Source organism: Ciconia boyciana, chromosome 4 (genome assembly GCF_034638445.1).
Source record: "Ciconia boyciana chromosome 4, ASM3463844v1, whole genome shotgun sequence".
Lineage (NCBI taxonomy): Eukaryota > Metazoa > Chordata > Aves > Ciconiiformes > Ciconiidae > Ciconia > Ciconia boyciana.
The window spans coordinates 5614670-5630760 of record NC_132937.1 but is presented as its reverse complement, the minus strand read 5'-3'; the positions used below and the strand labels follow the sequence as shown (position 1 = coordinate 5630760).

The following is a 16091-nucleotide window of genomic DNA, read 5'->3' as shown; positions in this document are numbered from 1 at the left end:
GAGAGCTGGGCAATCACCAACCGTATGACATTTAACAAGAGCAAGTGCCGAATTCTGCACCTGGGATGGGGTAATCCTGGTTATACATACAAATTGGGGGACGAGAGGCTGGAGAGCAGCCCTGTGGAAAGAGATCTGGGGATTTGGGTTGATGGCAAGTTGAATATGAGTCAACAGTGTGCCCTGGCAGCCAAAAGGGCCAATCGTGTCCTGGGGTGCATCAAGCACAGCATAGCTAGCCAGTTGAGGGAGGTGATTGTCCCACTCTACACTGCGCTGGTGCGGCCCCACCTCGAGTACTATGTGCAGTTTTGGGTGCCTCAGTATAAGAAGGACATCAAACTATGTCCTTAGAGTGTGTCCAGAGGAGGGCAACCAAGATGGTGAAAGGCCTCGAGGGCAAGACTTATGAGGAGCGGCTGAGGCCACTTGGTTTGTTCAGCTTGGAGAAGAGAAGGCTGAGGGGTGACCTCATTGCAGTCTACAACTTCCTCAAGGGGGGCAGTGGAGGGGGAGGTGCTGATCTCCTCTCTCTGGTGACCAGCAATAGGACACGAGGAAATGGAATGAAGCTGCATCAGGGGAAGTTCAGACTGGACATTAGGAAAAGGTTCTTCACTGAGAGGGTGGTCGGTCACTGGAACAGGCTCCCCAGGGCAGTGGTCACGGCACCAAGCCTGTCAGAGTTCAAGGAGTGTCTGGATGACGCTCAGTCATATGATTTAGTTTTAGGTAGTCCTGCGAGTAGCAGGGAGTTGGATTCGATGATCCTTATGTCAACCAGCAGGGAATGGTCTTCCATATGGCTGCTGACTGTCTGAATGAGCTGCATGCATTCTCTCACATAGCAGCCATTCTCAAAATCAGGCTGCAGCAGTTTCATTGGCATTTGTTCACCATCCACAGAGAGGGCCACAAAATGTATATCATAATGTTTAAAGTCGAAAAGGTTTTTAGCATAATTGCTGCTAAAAGCGCTGTTATCTATGAACCCAATAACAACAAGCTTGACCAGTTGTCCCAGAAACAAATTGGTAGCTGACACAACTGCCAGCTGGTATGATGAACACTTTCATGCCCACCCAGTCCACTGGGTATTTAGTGTTGGCCCTAATGCCTCAGCGTGCCGCTCGTACTTTCTTCACAAACAGTGAGGCATAGGTAATAACCAGCTTGGAGGCTCCTGCTGCCAGGGAGCTCATCAAACAAAAGCTGTCTTTGTTGTGTGTGAGCCTAATTTTTACATCTGTACCATTCAACAAAAGTTTGTCTTGAAAGAACAGATTGCTGTAGAGGGGACCCAATAGTTTGATCCTCCTTGTCTGGGCTGTCAGAGCTGAGCATTGCCTGAAGTCCTGATTAGCGACACCATCCAGCATGACTGCTTTCTGCTGCCCAGCTATGTCTTTGTAGAGCAGCCTCGTGGAGAAGTATGTGGACAGGGTGTCACGGCTGTAATTGAGAAGCAACTCAATGAAGTTGCGGTAGGGGTAGCAGTTGTTGCTCTGGCTTATCAGTCAGTCCCCCAACACAATGTCCAGCTGCCTGAAAGCAAAGAGCAGTGGGTAATTCAAGAGACCCACGGCCTCACTGGCTCCAAGTTTGGCCCCATCAGCTTTTACAGTCTTGCAGCAGAGTGTTGTTTGGATCTTTGTAATCTTCCCCATTTCCAGCTATGAAAAAGTCCAGAGGTGCAGATGCTGTAATAGGGGAAAGTGGAGGCACCTCAATAAACAGGCATTTCTCAATGCTGATCTGCATTGGGGACACCTCAAACAAATCCAGCTCAGTTCTGGTACATTCTGCTGAGCAGCCATGAATGAAAGCCATCCCTTTGAAAATATATTTCCTTTTCTAGTGGTAGAATGGCCCTCTTTCTCTGGGTTTTCTGTTTCTTTTGCACCGTTTGGCCTGGCTTGTTCTTTTTCTTCTTCTTGTCCTGGTCAGACTGTTGTCTGGTGCCCCCCTTCTTTTTTCTTTTAAAAGGCTGGGTCGGTCCTTCTCTCTGGGAACGTGACATGGCTCTCATTAAGGCTTTTTCTTTGAATATAAGCAAATCCTGAGCCCTCCTGATTTGCCAGTGTTTGCAACTTGTCCATGACAACCTTGGAAACATATCCAAACATGTTTTTTGCAATATCTTGAGTGGCACTTTTAATGTGAGGCTTAACAATTTCCAAAACCCTTTTCAGAAGTGGGATGGCCTTTCTAAACAGGCTATGGAATATACCTCCAACGCCGACACCATACCTCACAGGAATGCCTTGAAAACCAGGAAGACCATTGCAAACCTGGGCTGTGTAATAATTCACATATGAGGGTGTGTCCCCATAACTTTTTAACACTACCATTTTGGTGTGGTTACTTGACCACACCAAAATGGTAGTGGTTACTATCAGAGGCTTCCGGGGCCAAAGATGCAGCTTCCCAATCACCTTCCCAAAGCAAAATGAGACGTACTTGTTCTGGTCAGTCTTTATTTCAGTGCTTATCATGTTGATGTGCTGGTGGTTTACCGGCACGTAGTGCAGCTTATCATACATCACTGTCACAATCTCGTTATTACTGCCAGTCAGAACACAACACAATAATGGAACCACAAAGTTCCCAACAAGCTTGTGTTCTACAAGATCTGTGTAGAGGTAGAGCAAGTTAAACCCTAAGGTGATGTCCACCACAAAACAACCCCCAGAGACTCCCCCAAAACATGTGCTTGATTCCCTAGTTGTAGAAAAAGCATAAGGCTTTTCATCCATTTTGAGCTTTGTTTTCCTTATGACGTGATCATAGACCAAGCCCCCTGCTGGAGAGTCAATGGCTGAATCTTTGTTGTGGGGGTTAATAAGATGGTTCATATGTTCCATCAACATGGAGAGGGATGGATAATAGCCTTTCCGCAAGGTATACTGCCATGTCTTACCCTGCAGCACTATTTCAAAGATAGCATCTTCATTGATGTTATTCCAGCTGTGCAGGTACTGTATTTCCACAAGCCCCACCTCCCACTTGCCTGAGAGCTTCAGAGGCCTCATAAGCTGTATGGTAAAGTTCAAGCTGGTGTTTTGTGGGAAGATTTGGCGCTAGCGTTGCTGGGTAGCATGATGTAGAACCCCTCGTTTGTCATCCTCCTTTTTCCACCAGCTCCACTGCCAATCACTAGATGTCCTGGACTTGGGAGGCTTCTAGCCAAATGTTAAATTTCTGGGGCCAGCCATGCCACTTCACCAGCAGCTGTTTCTTCCTTTCCTTTTTGCAGCAATGATCTTTTCAATTCTGTAGATTCTGTCCTTGTTGGGATTCACTTTTTTAAGTTCTTCAGGGTAAAATTTTCCCTCAGTTGCTTTGTGACCATTAAGCAGTACACTGATATCTGTCCCCTTCTCACAATTTCAGCTACTATGAAAATTTCATCTGTGAATGTCTGTTCATAACCTTTCTCAAATCTCTTTTGTTCTTTACACCCTGATGTGGTTTCCCTTTTTGAGCAAAGGTTCAAATTCTTTAATTTTAAGCACACTCCCATATACGGTTTTCTAAACCCTTGCAGAGTTGAAAGGATTCATGTCTACAAGCCTGACTCTAATAGTTCTCTGGAAGCTATGGTTATAGCTCTTTATAAGCTCCGACAGCACATCAAAGTTACATTATCCAAGTCTGCCTGCCATTGTGCATCCACCTTTGTCACAATCACCTTGTTTCTTTTAACGTGCTTTCTTACAGCCTAGCATAAGCTGTAAGTAGCCTGGTTTTCAAGCCAGGTGGCCACTTAGCTTCTGTTCAGATCAGCAATTCACCTTTTAGCAGCTTCAGAAAGGGAATTTACACCCCCAAAGCTTCTCACCTCCCCAGGAATAGTAAATCTCTTTTAACAGAAGTGGTGGCATAGACATGTCTACTGACATGCTGCTACTTCACACATGTATGAAATGAAACAATGGACAATCAATTTAACAGAGGAACTTTATTAACAGGGTATGAGTGGAGTTGGTTGCCAATCAGACTTCTTCAGGCTTTTTCCTTTTTTTCTTGAATGCCACTGTTACTTCTTTGCCCATTCTTCTTTCTTTGGCCACTGCAGGCCCGGACAGCAATGCAGACAAGTCAAGGTGCAGTTCTGACTTTTCCCTCATCAGTCAGTCAGCAGGAGTTTTTTGAAACATTCTGTAAGGTCATCGACCTAAGGATAAAAAAGCATAGAGCACCAGCCTGCACCCCATAGTGGTCTTACAGGTAGCTGTAAGATCTCCCACAATCACAGGCAAAGGGAGCTTCCCACCACCACCACCTGCCCTCTCTGTGTGACATCTCAAAATCCAGTTTGGGATTCATAGACCCATTGGCCAGTTCTTCTGGTTTGCATGATCTTTTTGGGGAATCCCTTAGGGTCTTTTACTTATTGTCCCCATGCACTTGTTCTTCTGAAGTTGGCATTTTGTTCTGGTTTTCCATTTTTGCAGGCAGCATTGACTGTGTCTTGCAGCATCATGCAAAGCCCAAAGTCTGCCCCAGTAATACTGCATGGTCATCCTGTTGGGCTGGGCCTGGATGTGGGGACCTCTTAGTCCAGCTCACAGGATTCATCTCTTCTTTGCATGTAACAGGATTTGTGCTGGGGGCACCTTGGTGGGCCTCCTAGGAGGGATCCATAGCCCTTGGGCATGTTCCAGCTTGTCTGTGCCCCCCACCTTTTTGGCACCCCTCCACTGTCTTGAACTTCCCCCCCCCACCCAGACGTGCTAGGGCTTGTTTTTCAGCCTTGTAAAGTGGAGCACCCCAAACATGCCTTTTACCTTTATTTAATTATTGTCTATTCACATTTAAACTTTAATTATTCATTTCATTAGCTCTTATTAAAGAATATTTTAAAGAATGATTAAGGGACTGGAGCATCTGTCCTATGAGCAAATTGAGCCTATTTCTATGTATGTATATACTGTATATATTGTATATAAATGTATATATTTTTATATCTGAGCATTTCCTGGTCCAAAGGAAGTGGGCAGCCAATCAGAAGGAGATCTTAGAACATGTGGGTATGACAGTGTCAATGACATTGAGGAAAATGGCAGCTACCTACCATAAAATGGTCACTGAAAAAACATGGTGGACTCTGCATATTTAGTGGGAGAGGGGCTTCCTGCTCTGACATCATTCTGGGGTAAACAGGAAGGTGTGGGTGGCTGTCTGAGAACACATGGGTATGACAGTGTCAAGAAATGGCCATCAGCCAATCACAGAGCAGTATGAAAACACGTGGGTTATGCCGTTTATGTTGTCCTGTAAAATTTGAGAGATCCAAATGGACCGTGACACTGCATATGTAGGAACGGAGTCAAGCTCAGTTGGAGTTGAAACTAGCAAGGGAAGTAAAAGGCAACAATAAAGTTCTCTAAGTACATCAGTAGGAAAAGGAAAGCTAAAGAGAATGTGGGCCCATTGCTCATAGGGCAGGGGGCCTAGCGACAAGGGACACTGAAAAAGCTGAGGTACTCAATGCCTTTCTTGCCTCACTTTTCTCTGGTAAGGTCTGCCCTCAGGCCTCCCAGGTCCCTAAGCCTCCTAGTGGCATCTGTGGGAGTCAAGCAGTACCCACAGTAGGGGAAGAAAGAGTTAGGGATCACTTAAACTATTTGGGCATATACAACTTCATGGGATGAGATGGGAATGCATCTGAGGGTGTTGAAGGAGCTGGCTGATGTCATTGCAGGCACAGGAATGGCTATGATGCAGCTGCAGACAGCTACTCCTGTGGCATAGCTCAAACAGGGACTGAAGGCCCAGGACTGAACTCAAATGGAGTCTTTGGACTCATGGGAAGAGGATGTGGGTGGAGACCCCAGATGAGGCTGGTCACAACAATTAAGGCCTTTTAATGCACTCAGGGCCCTGACACCATGGCTGTGGTGAATTTCCCATCTTCTGTCATGGGTAGTACAAGAAACCAGGATCTCTTGGAAAAAATTAAAGTGACTGGAGAGGACCAAAGAACAACACCCACACCACCTAAGAAGAGAAAACAACCTAAAACCCCAGTGGCTGACTCTCTAAAGTTTACTGCTGAAAATAAATAATTGCTAAACCCTTCAACTTTGTTGTCTACTTAAAAACAAAAAAAAAACCTGCATGGAGAACAGTTAAAGAACACACACACATACAGAAATTTTTAAAACACTTCAGCTGGGTTGTAAGTTTTATTTACATAATGTATTTATGAAAATCATTACAGGAAATACAGGTCTGGGTCTTTTGAAACATATTTTGAGTAGCTCTGGTGATGGAGAAAGCTCTATAAGTTATTTTTTTACAAAGTGCATCACCATTCATTCATTCTGTACTAAACATTAGAATGCAATTTTAAAAGCTGTTCAGAAGGTAGGCCCCTTTTTATGCTGATGTAGGAAAAAGGCACAGTGGTATCTGCAAGCGGGGATGTTGCTGTTGCTTCCTGTGGAAAGTGATGCCTGTAGTGTTCTGTTTTAAAAAGGCCATGGCATTTTCAGGAAAGACAGTGCTGTTTGGGGGTGTAGCTGTAGGAGTCAAAAAGCACATGACTGGAATGGGGAGGGACTTCTGGGGAAAGTGGGACATGTCACAGCCAGTAGAGGCAGGGCTTCTTCAGGAAGTGGAGGTGTGACACCTGTCGCTGCTCATCTTAGATAAACGTACTTATAGTATGTGGAGTTACTTTGATATCAGCAGCAAAGCCAGCTAACCTAAAGCTGGCTTCAAGGCCATAGTCACAACAGATATTGAGGTATCTCCTCTTCCTCTTAAAGGAATTCCAGCTTGCAAAGTCTCTGGGACAAAACTCTCACAGAGATGTAAGACCTCTTGGAGTTAATAAGTCCTCTGGAAGAGTTCACACTTGGGAAGAGCACAGTCACTTGCTTTAAGCAAAGTAAGCATCTCTTGGGGGCAGTGGATGGTATATAAATGTTAGGGTTCAGGCAAGTGATTGGGTCTCTGACTAAGCCTTGGCCTGAGATTCAGATAACTGAACAAAATGTAGAAAACTACCGGCCACGACATGAGAAATTGCTGGACATGACAGATAACAGTGAGAAGCTGCCAAAAGTTAAAGGCAGCACTGTGAGGAATGACTGGATTGCGCAGGTGGTTAAGGGGGAGCTATGTGAGAGATGGACAGACTTCACAGACACCTGACAGGGAGCATTGGGGGCCTTTTGGGGAGGCAAACCTTGCAAGGCCAGCAGTGCATGGGTAACTATAGCAGTAATAGCATATAAGGATGAGAGTGCCTAGGGACTGGTATCAGAAATACAAAATTTGGGTACAGATGTAGCAAAAGGGACCAGTGGGGGAAAAGTAATTTTTGACAGGTTGTTTATTTGGGAGGAGACTAGGCTAGAGAAAAGGAGGCATAAAAGCTGCAAAGGGAGGATACAGGCAATTTTGCAGCTGCTTAATGGGTAACATAGTCTGACTTGTCTGTCAGTCAAGCTGTTTAGCTATGGAAAACAAGGATCCTACAGTGCCTTGTATAATTTTTTTTTCCCTTTCCTGTCACCGAGTATGCACTGAACATCAGGAAACAATTGCAGCTAATTGGGACACTGAGCTCCTCTTGAACCCATGAAAACATTTAGAATCCACATCTTCTGTCAAAGAGTTCCTCCAGTCCACTATCTATTGCATAACAAATCACATCCTTTTGTTTCTTTTCAACACAGCTCCCACTAGCTTCATTTTTTGTATTGGAAGAGATAGTGAACAGTCCTTATTTACAAGCCACTCATGATTTTATCGAACTTTGCCATATCTACCTTACATTGTCTTTTCTTCAGACTGACAAATCCCTACTTACTCAGTAATTCCTATACAGAAGCAGTTCCACTGTATTTCATTGTTGTGGTTTAACCCCAGTCGGCAACTAAGCACCATGCAGGTGCTCACTCACCCTCCCCCCTCTCGGTCAGATGGGGGAGAGAATCGGAAGAGCACAAGTAAGAAAACACATGGGCTGAGATAAGAACAGTTTAATAACTGAAATAAAATAAAATAATAATAATAATAACAATAATAATAATAATAATAAAAATTGTAATGAAAAGGAAAACAACAAGAGAGCGAGAGAGAGAGGAACAAAATCCAGGGAAAAACAAAAAAAAAAGTGATGCAACCGCTCACCACCCATCGACTGATGCCCAGACAGTCCCCGAGCCAACTCCCCCCAGTTTATATACTGAGCATGACATCATATGGTATGGAATAGCCCTTTGGCCAGTTTGGATCAACTATCCTGGCTGTGCCCCCTCCCAGCTTCTTGTGCACCTGGCAGACCATGGGAAGCTGAAAAGTCCTTGACTAGTGTAAACATTACTTAGCAACAACTGAAACATCAGTGTGTTATCAACCTTATTCTCATACTAAAATCCAAAACACAGCACTATACCAGCTACTAGGAAGAAAATTAACTCTATCCCAGCCGAAACGAGGACATTGGTTTACGTGGCAAGGTTTTGGTAGTGTTGGGGGCTGCAGTGATGGCTTCTGTGAGAAAAGATCAGGAGCTGCCCCCATGTTGGTCAGAGCCAAAATGGACCCGCCGGTGGCCAAAGCTGAGCCCATCAGTGGCGCTGGTGGTGCCTCTGTGATAACATATTTAAGAAAGGGTTAAAAAACACTGCACACCAGCTGTGAAAGAGAGGAGTGAGAAAAAAATGTGAGAAAAACAACCCTGACCAAGGTCAGTGAAATAGGGGGAGGAGGTGATCCATAGTAGATATTTCCCTGCAGCTCCTGGAGAAGACTACATCAAAGCTGATATCCACACTGCGGCCCTTGGAGGACCCCACACCGGAGCAGGTGGATGTGCCCTAAAGGAAGCTGCAGCCTGTGGAGAGCCCATGCTGGAGCAGGCTCCTGGCAGGAACTGTGGCCCATAGGGGATCCATGCTGGAGCAGTCTGTTCCTGATAGACTATACCCTATGTAAAGTACCCACGCTGGAGCAGTTTGTGAAGGACTGTATCCCATGGGAGGGACCCCACGCTGGAGCAGGGGAAGAGCGTGAGGAGGAAGGAGTGGCAGAGACAAAGCATTATGAACTGACTGCAAACCCCATTCCCCATCCCCCTGTGCTGCTTGGGGCAAGGGAGGAGGTAGAATAATTGGGAGTGAAGTTGAGCCTTGGAAGAAGGGAGGGATGTGGGGAAGGTGTTTTAAGTTTTATTTTTATTTCTCACTATCCTATTCTATTTCTTAATTGGCAATAAATTAAATTAATTTTCCCAAGTTGAATCTGTTTTGCCTATGATGGTAACCGGTGAGTGATTTCCCTGTCCTTATCTCAACCCACGAGCTTGTTTTCTCCCCCTGTCTTGCTGAGGAGGGAGAGTGATAGAGTGGCTTGGTGGGCACCTGGCATCCAGCCAAGGTTAACCCACCACATCCAGATATTTGTTCATCCTTGATAAGCTCTGAATCTTTCCCAGTTCTTCTATATGCATTCTGAGAAGAGAGGACCAGAGCTACTCAAAGTGCATAAGATTTGCACAAACCATGGATTTGTTTGATTTGTTTCTATTCTTTCCTAAAAATTCCTTACATATGATTTGGTTTTTTGATTGCTACTGAGCACTGGGATGACATTTTCATAGAGCAACCTCTTACAGCCCCAATACCTTTCTGCTGAGCAGTAATGTTTGGTGCAAAGTTGATCATCCAAATTTACACAATTAGAAATGTTTCCTAGATATGTCTAGGAAAAAGTCAGAGACTTTCATTAGGGCAAGTTAGACAACTCAGGGAGGAGTGGCACACAAAGAAGGTAACCTCCAGAACAAATTTGGAACTAAACAGAAAAGGCCTTTACAACCATATTTAGAACAAGAAAGGTGATAGCTAGTCACCTGACACAGTCTGCTGGGCAGTTGGGCCAATACAACACAGAAGCAATTTATTCCAGCACCTCTTTTGCTGAAAATTAATATCAAAACCTTAAATAAATCAACAATTGCTCATTTCTCTGTATTTGGGATAATAAATTATTTAGTTTATAAGTAGCTTCTAGCTTCCACGGTGTGTTATTTGATCAGTTTTCCTTATGGATGCATTCTTTCTCTCTCTCCTGAACAATAATTATCATTCTGTTTTAAAGGAAAAGAGGGGAAAAAAGAGGATAGATTGCATTTTTTTAAAGCAAAATAAAAAAGCACAAATATGTTAAACATATCTTAAAATGCTATGACAACTCTGTGTGTTAGATGCCTACAAATAAGTGATAGAGGATGTTATGTTATTTACAGTGTTACACAAAAACTGAGACCCTCATTTGACACATAACTCATAAAGGCAGTAAATGATTCAGAAAACATCCAAGTATGTACAACATGCATTTACAATAGAGTAGACAATTAGAAACGATGATATGTGGCAATTTTCTTTGGCTGCTTTTCTCTGCAGCATTTCATAGGTGCTTTTTGTTTCTTACTGGAAGCAAGTCCTGGCTGATGGTATGTAGCCACACTGCAGGACCAAGAAATGGCCTTTCTTATGTTCACCAGGCTGAGATGTGTTCATTGAGGGCACAAAAGTTTGGTATCCTGGATGCACAAATAACTGCTTGCAATGTCTGTGAAGATACAGTAGCTGGAGAGAAGCAAGGAGATGTAGCTTTGTTGTTTTGAAGGACTGGAAAGAAAAGGAGCTTTCCTGTTTACCTGATAACCTTAGTGACTTCTCTCAAACCTGGGAGTGTTGAGGTGGTTCAAATGGGGAAGGGAATAACTGGGTCAAGAGAAGGGACAAGGTTTTTGTCTGGTGTAAATGGGCTTCCATGGAGCTGTGCTGATTTGCACCAGCTGAATAGGCAGGCTGCACAAGGTTGTGCAAAACATCTTTCAACTATATGCCCCTGAAGGGAGCCTTTTAGTACAGAGAATATCCACATATATATGCACACACACAAAAAACCCACAGTCTAAGTTAAATAACATGAAACTATGAAAATCAGAACAACTTCACAGCCATTGCAGTACTTTACTCCTCTTCAAAGCATGTTTCTGCTTGTCAGGCTTCATCCAAAAGTTAGCAAGGATAACACAGTGGTGGCCCAAGGGTCACGGGACTGCCTAGATCAGAGGTCTGGGTAATGGAGCAAACAGAGGAGCTGGCCTTTCCCTCATGTATTTGCTGACTGTGCTCTATACTACTACAGGAGCTAGCATCTAGCCAAGCAAGGGCTAGCTACAGCCTGGCAGCAGAACCTGGGTCCAAGTAGATTTACTAACTTTGGAGTGTGGATTTGACTGAATCAGAGGCCTATCATTCTCACAGTGTAGTAAAAATAAGTCCAGAGGTGAGAGGCCAATTTCTGCTCCTAGTTCTGTGGGTGTCAAGCCAGGGTAAATCACATAACTGATTGTTGCTTTGTCTTGTGCTGTAAGGTTGGGATTACCCCAAAGACCTAAGGACTCAGGCAGCCAAATCCTGAATTGACTTTCCTTAGTCTTAGGTCCCTTTGAAGGATGCAGCCTAATGCTTTCAAGCTCATACTCTATAATGTATTACCCCCATCTGTATCTGAAGGATGTGGGAGAGGGACTGGACACTGCTTTGAATTTACTCCACTTCAATGCAAATTCCCTCTCCCCTCTGGGTAATGTCATAGGTCATTACAGTCACCTCAATGTCTCAATGTGAGCTGGCCCAGTGGGTAATCTATACTGGAGGAGGTTCCAGAGGCCCTGGGTTATAATGCCTATTCTGCAACTAAGATGTGTGATTTTGGGGAAATCTTTTCTTCCCTTGCCATCCTTTTTCTGTCTTGTCTCTTATACAAGCTCTTTGGGACACCAAATACCATACTAAAGGGATGGATTTTCAAGTGCCTCTGGTAACTCAACAACATAAGTCCACTGGAAGCTTGTGGTCTGCAATTTGTTAGGCATCAGAAAAGCCCACCTGGCCTTCTTTACTACAGGCTTGCAGAGTTTCTCAGGGGGTAGCTGTACTGCTGCATGGGACTGCATATAAATAGGCCTGACTAAAGGAAGGAAAATGAGCATGTGGCATCTAGAATTTGTACATAGCTCTTGTTTTCAATAGAGGGAATGCAAAGACACAGTGTGTTCAAGTACTTGTCAACTAAGGGAAAAACAGCAAAAGGGACTTGAGTCCTGACAGTTTGTGTATGACAAACGCCAAAATTCATGGGCTTTTCAAATGCACAATTCTGTTTAGTGTGATGGAGCCCAATGCTGAACTCTTTAACTGGCCACCATTTGGCTATTCTGGCTTCCATCACCAACATCTTAGCTTGCAACTTTGGTACCATTTTCTTTCCATCCTAATGTTTTTTGTTCATTTTCTGATGGATCAGGTGGTCAAATAGACTTCTCTGCACTCTAACTAGCACTATGTGGTTGGTCTTTACAGTGAGAAACTCACTGATTTTCATCATCCTACTAAATAGCTTAATTTACTAGTCTGCTCTCAGGTCTCAAATCAGTATGCAAAACCCTTAAGCATGTGCTTAACTTTACACATACCCCGGATGTGTCAGTGGGAGTCTAGCACTAAGATAAGTTAGAGTCTTATCTTAAGTGAGAGTCTAAAGATAAGTTTTTCTGAGATGAACATAAGCATATACTTAAATAATTTACTGAGTTGGGACCCTAGTTCCCCTGGTTTACATCTGACATAACTTCCTTGACTTATTTCCCTCAATCTAACTGGGACCAGAATGTGGCACAAAGGGTGAGTTGAGTGTAGTTTGGCTGAAATTTTTGTTCTCTTGGTTTTTTTGCAGAGTACTGGGTTCAAAGCCTCAGCTATCCTGAACCCATTTTCTAAGGGATAATTAGAATAATCAATATCTGTAAAATAATAAAATGACAGTGCCTAGTGACTACAAGCTGACCTCTGATTAATATTTCATTTAAAATCACATTTCTTTCTTTATATAAGTAACATTATTCAATGCATGCTTTATGTTATCCTGCTGTAATTAATAATAGTAGCATGCTGTTGGATCTACTATTAGCCTAGTGCCCAATGAAGCAAACCTTTCGGAAGGCAGAGAACAGATAAAATTCATTTCCTATATTCAAAACAAATAAAACTTCTTGTAGAAGAAAACAGGAGTTTTTTGTTGGCTTTTCAATTTGAGGGGGTTTTGTATGTTTTTGTGGGGGGGTTTTCTGAGGTGGGTGGAGTGGGAAGGACATTACAGGGCTTTTTGATTTGGGGAGTCTACTACAAGCAAACAGGAACTTCTCAAATTCTTGCAAATTATCTATTCAGGCATCATAATGCAGTGCACAAAAAGCCAGGGCAATTGAAGATTAGAAGGTTTTTCAAAATGTTATGGGACAGAAATCTTTGTAACTATACAAAATTTGCTCTCAACATAGCATAACATAAAGGTACCATTGATATGTTTCTCCATTTTGAAATATTGCAAAAAATGCTACATATGGCACTTAACACAACTGTATATACATGTGGTGGGTTGACCCTGGCTGGACGCCAGGTGCCCACCAAAGCCACTCTATCACTCCCCCTCCTCAGCTGGACAGGGGAGAGAAAATATAACGAAAGGCTCCTGCATCGAGATAAGGACATTGCTCAGAGAGATCACTCGGCAATTACCATCATGGGCAAAATAGACTTGACTTGGGAAAAATTAATTTAATTTATTACCAATTTAAAAAAGACTAGGATAATGAGAAATAAAAACCCTAAATCTTAAAACACCTTCCCCCACCCCTCCCTTCTTCCCGAGCTCAACTTTACTCCTGAATTCTCTACCTCCTCCCCCCCCAAGCGGCGCAGAGGAATGGGAAATGGGGGTTGTGGTCAGTTCATCACAGATTGTCTCTGCCGCTCCTTCCTCCTCAGGGGGAGGACTCCTCACACTCTTCCCCTGCTCCAGCGTGGGGTCCCTCCCACAGGAGACACTTCTCCATGAACATCTCCAACATGGGTCCTTCCCACAGGATGCAATTCTTCACAAACTGCTCCAGGGTGGGTCCTTTCCATGAGGTGCAGTACTTCAGGAACAGACTGCTCCAGCATGGGTCCCCCATGGGGGTCACAAGTCCTGCCAGCAAACCTGCTCCAGCATGGGCTCCTCTCCCCACGGATTCACAGGTCCTGCCAGGAGCCTGCTCCAGCACAGACTTCCCACGGGGTCACAGCCTCCTTCAGGGCACATTCTGGCTCTGGCATGGGGTCCTCCACAGGCTACAGGTGGATATCTGCTCCACTGTTAACCTCCATGGGCTGCAGGGGGACAGCCTGCCTCACCATGGTCTTCACCATGGGCTGCAGGGGAATCTCTGCTCCGGCGCCTGGAGCACCTCCTCCCCCTCCTTCTTCACTGACCTTGGTGTCTGCAGAGTTGTTTCTTTCACATATTCTCACTCCTCTCTCCAGCTGCAATTCCACAGGTTTGGGTTTTTTTTCTCCATTCTTAAATATGTTATCACAGAGGCGCTACCACAGTTGCTGATTGGCTCAGCCTTGGCCAGAGGTGGGTCTGTCTTGGAGCCGGCTGGCATTGGCTCTATCAGACATAGGGGAAGCTTCTAGAAGCTTCTCACAGAAGCTGCCCCTGTAGCCCCCCCACTACCAAAACCTTGCCATGCAAACCCAATACAATACATATTTTAATTTTTAAAAGTTTTATTTCCTTTTCTGTTTTCTGTTAGCAGAATTGCTAAAATAAAATAAATTGTTTAATTTAAAGGTGGAATACTTCATTATAGAAAATAAAGTTTTACATGTGACTATGTATTTTGTTTATGTTTTATACAGTGATAGGGTCTTGATTAGCTATTACATTGGACAACCTTGTTTTCAATTCTTCCTGTGTGAAGTGAATTGCTGTTCTCTGCCAGTCAGTATGAAGTGGCTGGTTCTTGATTGGTTGGCATGGGGTACTGTATACTCAGGAAAGGTGTATCTTCACCTGTTCTTTCATCTTCTATTTCACTCTCAGAGCTGCTGCTCTCAGAGCTTGTATCACAGTCTTCCACTCTGCTGGAAATATGGCCATTGGGCTTTGTTCTTTTTACCCTCTAGCTGTTGGTGAGTTTCTTTGGAGGCTCCTGTGCTGGCTCATACTCTTGCATTGCCCCATATTCCTCATCCTCTAATATTCTCAGAGGACTAGGTGGCAGACTGTTGCTCTCATAGGCAGAACTGTGGTGGAAGTAGTTGAACTGCTGAAGGTGGTGGTCATACTTCTCCCATAGTTGCAGTGGGGTCACCAGAAACAGCGGTCTCTCCTCTTTCATGAAGGGACTCATGGCCACAGAGGGACAGACATGGTTAAACTGGAAACTGGTGGGCACATTTTGGAAAACAATGACTTCGGAGAAGTCAGAGTGTGAAAATCTACAGGTGACATGATCAGGTGTGGTCATAGTTGTGTTGGAAAATAAGTGAGGAACATGTAAAGAATAAAGTTCCAAGGGTCAACCAAGAAGAAACAAAAGAAAACCCAAGAATATCCTGGTGAAACTGGATCTTCCAGCATGTGATATTTAGCCACGGAGAAAATTAAGCCTTAAAAGGAAGAATGACCCTGGATTCATGACCTGAAAAGCATGGTTTTGGGGTCTATGACCACCAGTGACCACCAGAGGACCCCCACGTGAAAAACTGAGCATGCGTTATGCTGAATAATCATTATGTAAGCTACTAATTAACATAGTCCTGCCTAGTAGTGTGAAAACCTATGCATATGGAAAGATATACTATGTAAATGAACCTAGATCTGTGTAAACTGGTATGCACGTTAGGCGGAAGGATCCCCCGTGCATCCAGCGCTGCAATAAAGAGAATGCCTGCTTCTTAATGCTACATTGGTGTTAAGAGGTTTATTTCCGATTTCGGTGACAGTTTTGGTGACCTAGATGGGACACTGCTTCTGAATTTCAACAGATCCGAGGGATTGCAGGACCTCCAGCTGGCACTGAGGGGTTCTCGGGGAGAACCTCCAATCCCCGGACCGAAGAGCTCTGAGCAAGACCCCTGGGAAGGTAAAGGCATTCCTTTCTTTAATTTTCTTTAAAAGGGTGGTTGCCTGCCCGTAAGATGTGGGGAAAGCCCCACAGGGTTGGG

At 44.1% G+C, this 16091-nt stretch overlaps 1 pseudogene; it reads right to left on the bottom strand.

Moving 5' to 3' along the window:
* Positions 1 to 14772: 14772 nt before the first annotated feature.
* Positions 14773 to 15375, bottom strand: LOC140650764 (pro-neuregulin-1, membrane-bound isoform-like; annotated as a pseudogene).
* Positions 15376 to 16091: the final 716 nt, after the last annotated feature.